Source organism: Rhagoletis pomonella, unplaced genomic scaffold (assembly GCF_013731165.1).
Source record: "Rhagoletis pomonella isolate Grant_MI unplaced genomic scaffold, Rhpom_1.0 Rhpom_scaffold_00003, whole genome shotgun sequence".
Lineage (NCBI taxonomy): Eukaryota > Metazoa > Arthropoda > Insecta > Diptera > Tephritidae > Rhagoletis > Rhagoletis pomonella.
This window is the reverse complement of record NW_023458557.1, coordinates 61,649,282-61,664,676: the sequence shown is the minus strand read 5'-3', so window position 1 is coordinate 61,664,676 and position 15,395 is coordinate 61,649,282. Positions and strand designations below refer to the sequence as shown.

Sequence of the window (15,395 nt, the reverse complement as noted above, 5' to 3'; positions counted from 1 at the left end):
GATGTTTGTTGCCACAAGATAATTTGTCTTGTTTTCGTTCACAGCTAGAACAACCTTTTTGCCTTCTTCTCTAAGCTGGAAAATGCTGCGCTCGTCTTTCGCTAGTAGCATCTTGTTCTTAGGGTCTATTCCAAGATTTGACAAACTAACAGTTGGTTCATGAAGGGTTTCAGATTTTCGCATACCAGATTTGAACAGCTGATAAGGTGAGCTGTTAGATTCGGAAGCTTTGTTGTTCCTAAGCCGCATTTCTGCCGTTCTCACCACATCTTGGTCGGGTAAAGGGAGGTGAGCATTATCCCCGTACACTGATTGAAGTTCTTCTTCACCGCATCGTAATTCAAATGTGTTGAGAGGTGCCTTCATGTTTACTTCGAATGTCTATTACACTGTGCGATAATTTTATGACAATTCAAATCTGCCCGGACTTTGCTAATATTTTCTGCAAGTATAAGTTAGCTCGTATTTATATTTCATGGCTTACTGAAGTTTTGATGTCCCGTCCTTAGTAGCTTTCAAAAAAGTGGAAAAAATGGTTAAAATTAATGGCTGAGCGAAATTAAAGGTTAAGACATATGTATAGTCAGTACAATTTCATGGAAAATGTTTTCGTAGAATATTTAACCCATTAGCTCCCGCCTTAAAGGGTCGTTTTGACCCTTACTTCAAGAAAGCCTACAAAAAGCAAATTTGGAAGTTTGTTAGAGGATTGATATATAATAATCAGCCATTTGATTATTGTTTTCTTTTACGATAGAATTTCCGCGCTGCAAAATTTCGCGGCTGTCCGGAGAGAGCAGATATCCAGAGGCTTGAAACGTTTCTTCTTTCTATTACAACGTGATCAGTTGGATTCATTGATCCATGCTATCGTCTGGTATTGCCAGCCAGTGAAGTCCCTCATTCTCTTTTTGTTCCTGGAAATGTTGGCATGGGAGCTTAATTTTCCGCTTTTTGGGCCGAATGTGATTTCTTTGCCAAGACTGGCGCGGTCAATTTGTGGGATGGTCAATATCTCAGCCCTTTCACTGGAATGGCGTTTTTACGCGGCGGGTTCCATGACGCATATTAACACATACATCTAGCGTGGAGTTGCTCCAATACAGAAGCCAACTTACAGCCGCCCTAGACCACTGACTTCATTGAGCCCTTAAACGGAAGAATTCACAGTGGTTTCACCGAAGCTCCCTTCTTTCTGCAGTGACCCGGGTTGGTTACTGCATATCGCACATGGGTTACTCACCTAGCCCTGAGTGCACGAACGAGGGCGCAAGAGTCTGGATTGAGTAATAGTATAGTCGTTAAAGAAGTATTCGTCGCACGCAATTCGATATGGACTCAACTAAAAAGTTTGTGCCTCTCTGCACATCTTTCCAAATTAAAAAGTTAAAATCCTGAGATGATTACATTTTCTTGTTTGCTCTCTTTTTGTAAGCACTGCATTCGTATTACATATAAGTTAGTAGATACATATGTACATATATATGTCATCTGTAGGTTAAACTTTGTGATGTGTGCGGGCAATGTATATTTTTACTTAAGTCGTGACAAATCCACGCATATTCACTGTCAGCCAACGCACTCAACGTGCACAAATCAGCAACGCATAATTTGCATTTGCAACTTGTCAACGCAACTACAACATTTGCTGCCGCTGCCGTGCTACCACTATCGTCGATGGCTGTCTTCATCAGTTGGCGTTGCTCCCGTTTGAGGTGCCGGGCGTTAATTACATTTTATTTATAATTAAGCGCAGCACATGCGTTGACAAGTGATGTCAGCGAAAGCATGCAACAGCAGCATCAACAACAACTACTACAACAAGAATTGCAATAGGATAAGTGTTGCAAGGAAAATGGCAAGGGGATTGAGGTTAGGAAGCTGGGTGGGATTGTGAGTGCAACTGTCAAAAATCGTTCGCAAAAATAAAACGCAAATGCGAATATGCGATTGCAGCAATAACAACTTGCATTCGTTCACGCATTCATTTGTCGCCTCTAGATTATAGCAACATCTACATAGTGGGGAAAATCTTGTAATCATGTCAACAAGTTCAGCGTGAAATGCCACAATTTATTTGATTCATATTGTTTGTTTTTGTTTTTACGGCTTTATTATTTTTATGATTTCTTTCAAGACAAAGTGGCAACTTCCGCCGCTGTACTCGCTGTAATGACATAAAGTTTTGTCAAGTTGTCGCGGAAGCTGGTGGGAAATGTTTGCAATAGTGTTGCATTCCATTGGGTGAGAGAAAGTTGTCGGTTGCAATTTAAGTTGTCACTTTCAAATTAATGTGCGCTAGTGTGGAGTAAAGGATAGTATGTATTCACACAATATATACGGTAGTGGGAATGTAATTAGCGAAACAACATTTTAGCAAGTTTTGGCTACTTTACTTTGTTTAAAAAATGTCTATTATTTTTTACGAAATTATAGCTATCTAAAAAACGTGCAAATCAAAAATTCATATTTGTAGAACATTTATAAAAATTCGTCAATTTTTAACAAATGTTGATAAAATTTTTAAACATTTTGATCAGATTTTTTTATAATTGTTTTGGGTATGCAGTTGCTTAGCCCATTATATTTTAGTATAATATAGTGTAAGTTTGAAATAGCTGATTTTTAGCAAATTTTTTAAACTTTGTCGAATTTGGCTAATTTTGTTAGATAACGAGAAACACTGTACGAAACATTATTTTTAGGCCAGAGTACAGGGAAACTCTTATCAAACTAATAAATAAAACACTGAAAATCGGGATGTGACCGGTACAAATATGAAAACTCGGGACACTAATACGTCCCGACTTTTAAAAAATATTAAGTGGGACAATTTTTTCAAAATCGGTACTGTTCCGCCAAAATATTTTTGACCTAATATGCTCAAACAAACAAATAAGTGGACTTCTACTTATATAAGTTGTCAAAAATAGAAAAATTCTAAACATACTAAGACGCCTGCGCAAAAAATTTGCATTCCATCTGGATGATTTGAATATATCCATATGGATCTTGTTGGTCCATTACCTGTGTCAAAAGAAAATAGTTACATATTAACTATCATTGATATACATACAAGTTGGCCAGAAGCATATCCACTTAGGGATATTTCAGCAAATTCTATGGCAACAACATTTGTTCGAAATTACGTTCCTCGTTTTGGCATTCCACTTTATATAACAGTAAATCAAGGATCACAATTTACATTAAAATTGTTTACAGAATTTACTAAATTGTTAGGATCACACAAAATTCATACGTCTCCATATCATACCCAATCAAACGGGATGATTTAAGGATTTCATAGGACATTAAAGACTGCTATTACTGTCTGGTCTGAAATTCTTCCTTGGATATTATTGGGATTACGTACGTCTTTTAAAGAAGATTCAAAATGCTCTTCTGCAGAATTAGTTTATGGACAAACATTAAGATCACCGGGTGAATTAGTTTTTACGAACAGTTATAATAATGAAGTTGATAATACAAATGAAGCTCTTTCTAAGCTAAGAAAATATTTTTCAAATGTTAGATCAAAGGTTATACATCACAATAAAGAATACTCTTGTTCCTAAAAATTTGGATACTTGTGAGTACGTTTTTGTTAAAGTTATTCACAAGTCAAATTTGCAATCACCTTATGATGGACCTTTTAAAATTATTTCGAAAAATAACAAAGTGCTCAAAATTCAACATGGAAATATGATTAAAACGGTTTCAATAGATTTACTCAAACCTGTAGCTCGTTTCTGTAACAATTCTCTACCAAAGCGAATTGAGATATGAACTCGCCGCCCTGTTTTCTACTGCTTATGAGTAGTAGAGAATGACGTACTTATATTCTCTACCAGTAGAGAAATAATCGGTAGAGAAGAGTTACAGAAACACGCTACTGCAAATATAATTTCTAGTTCAACACAAAACTCTAATTCACTATCAAATTCCAAATACAAAAAAGAAAATAACATTTAACATTAATTAATTTATCGTTTTACTGGAGGGGAGTAAATGTAGGGAAACTAAACTGTATGTTTTCACACCTGTTTAAACTCTTGAAGTTAAATTTATTGTTCTATGAATTTGTTTGTTATTGGAAGAGAAAGCTTTTGATTATTAACAAATTAACTTTCAACAAGATCAAACAATAAAGAAAATAAAATTTTAAATAAAAAATATCATATATTGATATAAAAAAAATTTTAAATATAAAATATCATATATTTAATTCCATTTATATATTGATATAAAAAAAATTTTAAATATAAAATATATATTTAATTCTATTTAAAGAAATGGCGTGTCGTCCATTTCGTAGCGTATGCAGTGTATATTTTTAGGCGCAATATTTAACTACTTCCGGCAGGCAAAATCTACCTCTCGTGCTATTGTATGGTTTTTGCTATGATACCTACCGACGAGGTTGATATCTAGACTAGGTTGTATAGAAACTTACAAAACTAGTAAAGAAGTCTAAGTTCGAACGAGGCCGAACATTAAAAATCCAGTGCAAGTACTCTTTCCGAAAACTACAGCAACGTGGTAAGCAGGGGCGGTCTTACCCCAATTTCAAACATCTTCCATGGTATGTTCAGTTACACTTAATAAGATGAACTTATGCAGTTATCAGAACTCCATAATAATGTTATTTCTGTCCATAATATTGTTGTGAGTATTAACTTCGAGTAAATTAGCGTCCTTAAAATTCGAAATATCGAAGTATCTGTATTTCTGAAATTTACCTTTATATGAACAGTGGGCTTGATTTTAGTCCGATTTCAAACATTTTCAACGTCTTGCTTTTATGTGCAAAGTACAATAACTACACCGAGTTTGACACAAATTGATAGGACGGTTAGCGAGAAACACATATGTACATTAGACTGCTTCACTCCCCATACAAAAAAAAAATCGATACCGTTTTTCTATTGGAATTATAAAATCTATATTTTAAGACGTCCACCAAAATATTTCGGGAAAATGTTCAGATCTAAGCGAGCTGGACCGATTTGAAAATACCTTCAAAAATGGAGTTTTTTATGAATAAAATTCTTTGAAAAAATCCCCTCAAATGACAACGGTTTAAGCTTAAAAAATGTACATAAAAATATTTAAAAAAAAATTTAAAAAAATTTGGAACGAAATCGTAATAATGAGAGTTTTGAAGCTGTTTTTTAACTTTTTTCAAAGATTGGTATAAGAAAAACTTGAATAACTGAATCTAAACTATTCCGATTTAGACTTGTGAGGTATCATTGAAAAGGTATTTTATCACCTTTTTTATTTCTTTGCTAATAAGCTAATTCAAAGGATGAAAGAGAAATGTAGGATGAACGAACATCATTCACAGTTGAACTAAGATGCGTTGGTTGGTATTTGAAAAAGAAAAAAATGGTACACGAGAGACTTTTTTTGCACATAAATAAAAATAGTGGGAAAATACCTTTCTACCGAGATCGCATAAGTCTAAATCAGAATAGTTTTGGCCCAGGTATTTAAGTTTTTCGTAAATCAATCTTTAAAAAAAGTAAAAAGACAGCATCAAAAATCTCATTATTAAGATTCCGTTGAAAAGATTTTTCAATATTTTTATGCAGATTTTTTAAGCGTAATCTGCTTTGTCATCTGAGGGGACTTTTTTCGAACAACTTTTTAAGAAACTATTTTTATTCATAAAAAACTCTATTTTTGGAGGTATTTTCAAATCGGTCCAGCTTGCTTAAATCTTAATATATTTCCGAAATATTTGGGTGGACGTCTTGAAATATAATAAATTTTGTAATCCCGGCGTAAAAACCACAACTTCTTTTGGTGATGCAGTCTAATGTACATACATATGTATGTGGTAATAAGTGGTAATCATAATAGAAGGGGCTGCAAACGTATTCCATCTAGATTCCGTTATGTGAACCAAGTTGTAAATAATACCCTTGTGCACAAATGCGCTCGGGTATAAACTTTTTCAAATCCTTTGGTACTTTTTATTATTAGACCATGAATTAGGGCATGAATCACGTATGACTACAATCGTCTGAACGATATCGGTTTGAGATTGTCTTGCTTCAAGAAAATCAAAAATTGTTTGATCGTTTGTGCGATATCATCAACTCGATTCCAATTTTACGATTCTGTCGGTGCGAATCCGTACCTACGAAAATTACAACAATGCAGACTACAGTTTTAAATTAACCGCCACACACTTCCGCGATTTTGCTGCAACGATTTATTCACCGTTCTTCTTTTAATCGGGGCCGAACACGCAGACTGCCGCGTTTTGAGAACGAAAATGCCCATAGACGAATTTTTCAAGATTAAATGAACGTAAAAAAAAAACATGTTTGATGTAGAAAAGTTAACAATGGGCGCGTTTCTAAGACGTAAAACTGTTGAGCGCTTGATTTAGAAACGCACAGTTGAGTAGTTCCGCTCAGCTGAACGGTTGTTGATTCGACGCCATTTTTTCCATCGTAAAATTATTTCGCTACATGAACTCAACAATTTAACAGAAAAATTATTTTTCCCTTCCATCAGTTTTCATAATAAATTAAAAAAAAAAAATATGAAACTGGCACATACACAAAATACACGTGTATATTTAAAACTAGCGGTACCCCGGTGTGCTTCTCTACACCAAATATTGAAAAATATTGAAAAATTAATGAAAAATCCTGCACGCTGTACTTCCTTTTGTTGGAAGTGCTCCTCAACATTTTGCGATCTTCTTTGCGTTAACATCATGTTCGCATGACGCGAACGTCGACCTATATTTTAACGACTGGCTCGTGGTGGATTTCTTGGACGCTGTGATTCTACAGCTGTATTCTGCGCATACCGTCCACGTCGTACTTCACTTTGTTGGGAGTGCTCCTCAACATTTTGCGATCTTCTTTGCGATAACATCATGTTCGCAAGACGCGTACGTCGGCCTATATTTGAACGACTGGATCGTGGCATTTTATTCAATAGCGAACGAAAAACTCAATGCATAGGAACGAATTCGATAAATCGTATGGTAAACGTACTTTTTTTAAAATAATCAAATGAAATTCACAATCGACAGTAAAAGAGCACTTGAAAAAACTTCGTTCGAAGCCAAAGAACACACACAGCCACAATTTTCCACAATGGTTTTGTTCACTATAAATCAATGACGAGAAATACCTGCAAGGAAAATTTCCAGTGTACTCAAACTTTTCGTACGAAACGCTGCAACAAATTTGTGCAAAAATATTGAAATTGAGGAAAAAAAATAAAATTAAATATGAATTAAGAACTATATTAAACACACGTGTTGATTCTCCAAAGCCCAAAATAGAAAGACCGAATATTAATGTACACCACCTTTTCGATAATACCATGAAATGACAGATATGTTGTGTTGTGTTGACTTTCATTCCATTGGCTCTACAAAATCCCTATTGAAAAACTTGCAGCCATGTTTATACTTGACTTAATTTACCCGAAGAAAAAATAAACACAGCACATTATAGCAACAATTTTTCACTATGTTTTCGATTTTTCATGTATGTTCTGTTGTACCATATACGCGGTTCATGTGACAGACATAAACTGTCATATATCATGAACCGCTGGACCGACTTCGGGCCCACTTCACATAACCCATCTGCATGACAGTCCGAATATACCGTTTAAATTTGGTAGAATTCGTGCACTTATTTTTTTATTTAAGATGGGAGGTGCCACGCCCCCTTTCCCAATACCGCCCATTTTTCTCCATGAGTATGGAATTATTTCATATGTCTCTATACCAATTTCCAGTAATCTACTACAAATATTTCATGAGATATACCAGATGAAAATTTTTGTTAGTATGGGTGGTGCCACGCCCCCTTTTCCGAATTCGGGGAAACTTAACACAAACCATCTGCATAATAGCCCGACTATGCCGTATAAATTTGGTTGAAATCTTGTACTTATTTTTTATATATAAGATGGGAGGTGCCACGCCCTCTTTTCCAATACCGCCCATTTTTCTCCATGAGTATGGAATTTTTTGATATACCTCTATACCAACTTCCAGTACTCTATCACAAATATTTCAAGAGATATACAACATACAAATTTTAGTTAGTATGGGAGGTGCCACACCCCCTTTTACGAATTCGGGCAAACTTCACATAAATCATCTGCATGATAGCCTGAATATGAATACGTTCTCAAGTTATAACCTCACACCAAAAACGTGTACTTATTTGTATACAAAAGATACACATGCCACGCCCCCTTTTCCAAATTTGGGCAAACTCCACATCAAATATCTGCATGATGGCCCGAATAAGCTATATAAATTTCGTTGAATTCGGTGAAGCCGTTCTCAAGTTATAAGCTAACTCACTAATTTTTATATATAAAATAGAGGCGCCACGCCCCCTTTTCCGAATTCAAGCAAACTTCACGTAAACCATCTGCATGATAGCCCGAATATGCCGCATAAATTTGGTTGAATTCGGTGAAGCCGTTCTCAAGTTATATGATCACACCAAAAACGTTCACTTATTTTTATATTTTAGTTAGTATGGGTGGTGCCACGCCCCCTTTTCCGAATTCGAGCAAACTTCGCATAAACCATCTGCATGATAGATCGAATATGCCACATAAACTTGGTTGAATTTGGTGAAGCCGTTCTCAAGTTATGAGGTCACACCAAAAACGTGCACTTATTTTTATATATAAGAGATAAATGGAAAATGCATGGACTTATAAGCATATGTAAGTAAATATGTATGTACGAGTGTTCGTATGGAATAGTAGCTTAAGTTGGGATGCTTTAGTGTTCATATATTCATATTTTTGGCTTAGTAAAATTGTTTATTTTTATCCTCTTTTATTTAATTTTGCTTGTTTACAAATATCAGCTGTTTGTTTGGCAGTTCATGTATCATACCGTTTCTAAGACGTAACTGTTGGACTCAACAGTTGACAGCATTTCCGCTACAGTTGGGGTAAATAATTGCATCTTAGAAACGCGCCCAATTTTATTTTTGTTGAAAAATAATTTTTGTGTGACTATAAATTGACAGTTTTTACTGCGATAGAATCACATAGATGTGTGCGTACTTGCGTTTTCGAAGTAGTGAAGTCTTTAGCAACAAAAACGGGGCGGATTCGTTCCGACAGAATCGCACAGGTGTATGGATGCCTTAACAACAAACACGTAACAGCAACACAAATACATGAATCAGTGTTTTGACGACATCGTTTAGTCAGTAGCGTTTGAACGACTATCGTTTCAAAGTTACGTGATCCATGCTCAGCTTTATCGAATGCGGATGGTCCGGTTCCCATCACTTCCAACTTTTTATAAATTTCTTACACCCTGTAGTTATTGCTCGCCATTTGCAACACAACGTGGCAAAGTTGAGTAAATTTTCCTCACTTTAACAGAAATAAGTAAATTGAGCTTAAGCGCTCAAATGCTTAAATGCCTTCAAGCACTTACGCTCTAACACCTTTTGTGGCGCTGAATTTGCATGCGCTTTAAGAGGTGTATGTATGTGTGTACATATGTATGTATGTACGTTTGTTATTAAATATAAGGTGTATGCATACATGAGCACTCAAATTAATACACATATATGAACAGCAAAACCGTTAATTGCATGCAAATTTCAGCTAACAAAAACACTCGCCACTCACGTACTTACCTTGCCACACACACAAACACACTTAATATTTTTGTATGCAAAGCGGTTGATTGCTTACCACAAATTTACTATCTGCCTGTCAATTGACAAAGTATATAAAAATTTGTTATATTAATTTGTTTATCGTGTCCGCGACAGAGCGATCTAGTGAATTTAGCTGACGCATTCATTTCCACAAGCCGTTGTATTCGTGTGCATGTCTGTCGTTGACAATGAGTTTGTGTTGTGATTTAAAAATCAATTTGAAAATTAAATTGAAATTAGCATGCAAAATTGGTTCGTTTGGCGAAAACATGCACACACATTTTGTAGATATGTATGTAGTGCATACATATGTACGTAGGTATATTGCATTCATGAACGTTTCAACGCTCTATTGCCCGGTTAGTTAAAAATGTTCGCGCTTATTAGCTGACAATGTGAAAGCTTTAATAGCAACAACAAAAGTAATTATAAGATGACTTGTGGCAACATTAATGTGGTCGATTAGTTTTTAGTTGAGTTGTAGTATATATATATATATATAAATGTATGCACATGCCCTTCCCTGCTGGAAATAATTTTAAGCTTTGTCTAGATCGCTTCATAAAACCGTAAGGGAGATGCGGCATTCCTAATTACGATCAAGTAAAGGCACACAAAGACGGTTCGAATTCAGATTCGCTCGTAGTCATGGTTTGCCATTGTAAGTGCCCTCAGAGAATGGAACAGAAATCTTCCCGTAGCCGAGGTTCCTTAGCAATGAGGAAAGAAAGAATAATGACGGCAATGAAGTTGAGGGGGTTGGAGAGCTCTATACCAGTGAAGAAGCGTGATAGCAGGTGCTTGAGTCGCTTCGATTGCAAGTAAAAAGTACCTAGTCATTCTTATTGCGATAGCTTCAATAGAAAGAAAACGATGGAGAATCGGTGAACCAGCACAGTGTGATACGTTTTTCTTCAGATCTGTTGAGTTCCAAGTGGTCTTCTGCCTCTCTAACCAGGACCACAATAACCTACAGACCTTACCGTCAAGCCGTGTTCGGTTCATAAACCATATTGAATAGCTCCAGTGCGTTCATAAATTTTTCCATATATGGTTGTATAAAACTTTCTGCCTAATTTAGTGGCATATCGGAACCCATACCTAAACATCTCATCAGCTGAATAGTTTCCCTCGATATTGCTTAGGATCCGTTTGCTTTCAATGCCTCTGGGATTTCAATAAAGATGATGGCTGGGACCATGCTATTAGGCCGGCAAAACAACCGGATGATTTGCAGGCTCTCAGAGTAGAGACCATTGCCTTGGTTCATTTTGGAACTGCCAACGTACTTAAGTGTATAAATATACAACTAACTTCCACTGAAAGTCATACGTCCCATTATTCTAAAGTTTGGCCTGCAACGCCAGGAACACTCGCGTCTGCTTCAATATTGTTCCCAATCTTGTCAAGCATTATTACTTCAGGAACACTCCTTAAAACACGATGGGATTGCAAGCATCACCACTGACACTACTTACAGTTGCAACTGTTTATAAACCATGAAGCGAAATTATATTAGGTTCTTAACCAAATCTTAGCTTGCAATATAAGATAAATAGGTGAATGTCGGTCGTCTGTAGATCTTTTCTAACGGTGTTAAGTAGATATAAAAGAATATAATTTAACAGAAGAGTCCGAATAAGAAAATATTAAAAGAATTTTATTAGTGTGGACCAAGGCATATCAATCAGTTAGTAGCATTATAACAAAAACCAACCTTTACGTTTATTTTGTTATTGCTTCTGGTATCTAAAGCTGATGCCTGATAAAACGCTTGCTACGCATTGAGTGACAGATTCGATAAATTGTATGAAAATGCACAAAGCATGCGACATATGTAGATCATTGCAACTGCAGCGCGAAGCGAAAAGGTGGCCTACTCCCGTCAACAACCAGCTAGTTTAATATATATTTTGTTTCATCCAAATTCGAGTTTTCATGCAGAAACATAAAATTTAATTACATTGCTGATATTTGTAAAGCTAAATATATAAAATCCACACCAATTTTCAGGAGTAAAAAATCTGTACAAAATTTTTTTCTTGGTGTTCATTGTGGCATACCTTAATATATATATCTTCAAATCAGAATATATTTGCAAGGTTTTAATTTTTTTATTAAATAACACAAATACTGTATACCAACTTTCTTTACAATGGTCTAATTTCCTGCAGAGATCCTAGTTCGTACACATATTCTAGTATAGTTTATGCAAATACATACATATATACTTGGCGAATATGTGCATATGTATATATGCTAGAAAACACTTTAACAACTAGCCACAATTGTTGCGCTAACAGCTAATTATAAAGTCAATATGCACAAATATTTAATGTTTCCATTTAAGTGACAACTTCAATGGACAGCTTGAATAAGTGACACTCCAGCTAAAATGGTGTGAGCGTAATATATGTAGTATATGTATAATGAAAATTTCACAAAATTAGGAGCGCCGATTCAACAAAAATTTATTAGGGCAGTAAATGCGTTTGGATTAAATTAGCACCTAACTTGAAGTACGGTTGACTTAACATGTGTTGAATAAATACGAGATTTTGAATATTGAATTATGTAGTTTGTTAATTTCTATAATTTTTTTGGATCAATATTTGCATAGTGAAAAAGTGCAAATTAACTCGGCGCTCTAATGGTTAGAATATCGTGATTGAATATACTTAGATACATGCGTAAAGTGGCTAGAAACTGATTTCGTAATTATATGCATGTATTTAATAATAACAGGTTGCGTATAACGTATCCTTCTTTCAGGGGAGGCAGGAAAATTAGTCGTGCGTCAGCGTTTGGAAAGTTCACGCCTGAATCCATTTTAGGCCGATCAAAGTTGCCCCCTTTGTGCAAATGTGTATGCATAGGCATAGGAAACCATGTATTCCTTGCACTATAGATATAATATGTGTTTAATTGATCTACAAAAAACGACAGTTAACATATTTGCGGATCATTTTAACCATCTAACTCCGCAACAGAGCGAAAGAAATGACCATCAAATTCTATTGTAAAGGTATAGACAGACAGACTCAGTTTATATTATCAAAACTGTGCCTTTACAGGCGGCAGTAATGCGGATTAACGAGCCACAAGGTAGTGGGTTCGAGTCCCACGGCAGTAGAGTTTATAAATAATAAAAACAAAAATTTTTTTTAGCAATCGCTTCAACCTAGGACTTAACCAGGGACCTACAGACTTCTAGTACGCAGCTCTCACCAGACGGCTACCGCGGACGCCAAACTCGCTTGTTTTGTTTATTTACTTATACCACAGACAACTTCTGGCCATTTTTACCAGTGTTGCCATCGAAAATTCTCCTGTTGCGAACTAATTTTGGAATTAACTCTATGACTTAATCGGGATCAGCTGCAGTTAATTCCCGAGATCATTCAGAATTAACCAGTTGATCCGGATCAACGGTGCCGCGTGTCTATGCTTTAAGAGATAAGTCAAAATTGAAAATATGTTAATGGGATAATTTTCTACTCATTCAGTATTGGTTCGAAAATGTCCCACGAAAACGGTTTTTCGGGGATAAATTTAGTAATTTAAAAATATTCTTTGTAAGATGTCACGATAAGTCACATTACAAATGGAAACTCTAGATGTAATATCTAAATTCATGTTCGAAGAAAAAAGTAGTACACTTTTTCCAAACCTAATGCCATAAAATAGTATGAAAAGAATTAATTTGTCACCTTTCTTCGCATACTGCCGAAGCAAAGCTTTCAATTTTCACTTACATTTTTGTTTCAACGCTTCCGTATGTAAATATGTATGTAAGTTTTCGGAGCGTATTTTATATGCGCTGAGTCCCAATTCGATTCATTACGGCTTTAATGGCTTTTGACGTTCATAAAGTTCCGAAACAACTTGATTTTCTACGCTAGACTATTCTACCAGTCTCCCAGAATAACTTCACGAAACGGTACATAAAATTTTGATTGATTTTCAACGACCACAATATCCGAAATATTTCGTCATTTTCATGGCTGTATTTGAGCAGGCCAATTTTGGAGACACGATTTGCGAGCGAACAACATTCCATGATGGCTACAAACTTACATAAACAACTTTAAACACGGGAACTTCGCGAAAATATCACGTTTCAAATAGCCGTTAGTTTAAATTGGGTATGCTCACTAATTTCTGAGAATGGTAGTCTTCCATCGTGTACCAAAATATAAATAAATATACCTTACATGCTGCTGCGATTGGAACTGCAATCTTTATAACCATAGTTTAAATTAAGAACAGTTTCTAAGATATCGGTGAGAAGCATATGTATGGACGTATGTAAATTTGTTTATGAAATTTTATACCTATACGTGTACATGTAAATATATCGTGACCTGAGTGGAAGATCGACCTATCTCGGCAGCCAGTTAGAAAAAGCCCTATCTCAGAAAACTTTTCAAAAACGCCCTACGTCAGAATTTTATTTATTATTATAACGCCCTACCTCAACTGAAAACGTATTGAAAATGTGCTGATATAGGGCATTTTTGAACCGAATTCTTAAAAAGTTTTCCGAGATAAGGCGTTTTGGAACTGGCTGCCCCATAGGTCGATCTTCCACTCAGGTGTCGATATGTACTATTCTTTTTAATATAGACCTCAAATACACTCATATGTAGAAATTAATGTTAAATCTTTCCATTTTCTCTTTGCAGGTGAGTGATCCAAAATTTTAGCCTGGTACTGGTAAATATGTAGATATTACTAATTCTTAGTGGGAAAAGTAGTAATGCATTTCTTGCCGTGATAAGTAATGTAATGTATTTCTTATGAGTCTAGATTCTATTACTGTTTAATATGTAATCAGCATTCTAATGTATTCGAAAACTCGGAAAAACTTCATATTAAATCACATTCATTTCTGCATTACTGGTAATGCAAAATGGAATGCCCCACTTTTCCTAGGACATCGCCGTGGGAAAAATAATGCTGTTTTACTGATTATTTTTTCGATTACTATACATTACATTTTCCCACTGGGTTACTGTTTAAAATTTAGAACTGACCTTATTATTTTTCAACGGCCTAAAGTTAAACTTATATATTTATATTCCAAACTTAAGAAGGTATATTGTACAATATTTTCACTGACTGGTTACACAAGTTTATAGAAATAAAAATATTTTTGGACCTGCGCCATTTGAATATGAATCAGATTATAAGTAAGTAGACCAGTTATTCAGATGTAGCCAAACAGCGGTTGTTTTAGATCTGAAAAATAGTGCACTCGCTTAATTCGCAATTTACTTTGGATATCTTGGATGGGCCAATCTTAGCTTTATTTTTAAATTAGTAAAGCCTATTTTCCAACATCTATGTCAACAAAATTTTCCAACCGGATTGATTTATCGACAAGATTCCATAATTTTTAACATTTCCAGCAAAAATTTGCTTTCGCTGCAAACATCAGCATAAAAAATTTGTTTTATAAATTTGATAATAAATGTTGAAGTTAAGTAAAAAGACATAAAAATTTACGGTTTCATTAATAGTTCAAGCTTTTACACAAACTTAACAAAATATAGGAATTTTGACTCAATATTCAGATTTAGTGGAAAATTTCACATAAGAAGAGTTGGTCATATGCCACAGGTCGGGTTTCTTATCGACTAGTGTTATGAAAGAAACTAAATTACTAATACTGACTCTTTTACCTGAGCACATATAATGGATAAATAC

At 35.1% G+C, this 15,395-nt stretch overlaps 1 protein-coding gene across 5 annotated transcripts in view; it reads left to right on the top strand.

The window, feature by feature from the left end:
• The window catches only part of LOC118735346 (zinc finger protein Elbow-like), a 228,093-nt gene that overhangs the window by 138,915 nt on the left and 73,783 nt on the right, over positions 1-15,395 (top strand). For 2 of the 5 annotated variants that reach the window (XR_004992587.1, XR_004992588.1), the window contains exon 1: positions 2,216-2,318. The exons of 2 other annotated variants lie outside the window; for them this stretch is intronic. The gene's annotated coding sequence lies outside the window, so the exon portion shown is untranslated. Of the gene's footprint in view, positions 1-2,215; positions 2,319-14,371; positions 14,403-15,395 lie in introns of those variants that run through there. One more of the 5 variants, XR_004992586.1, reaches the window with a different exon arrangement.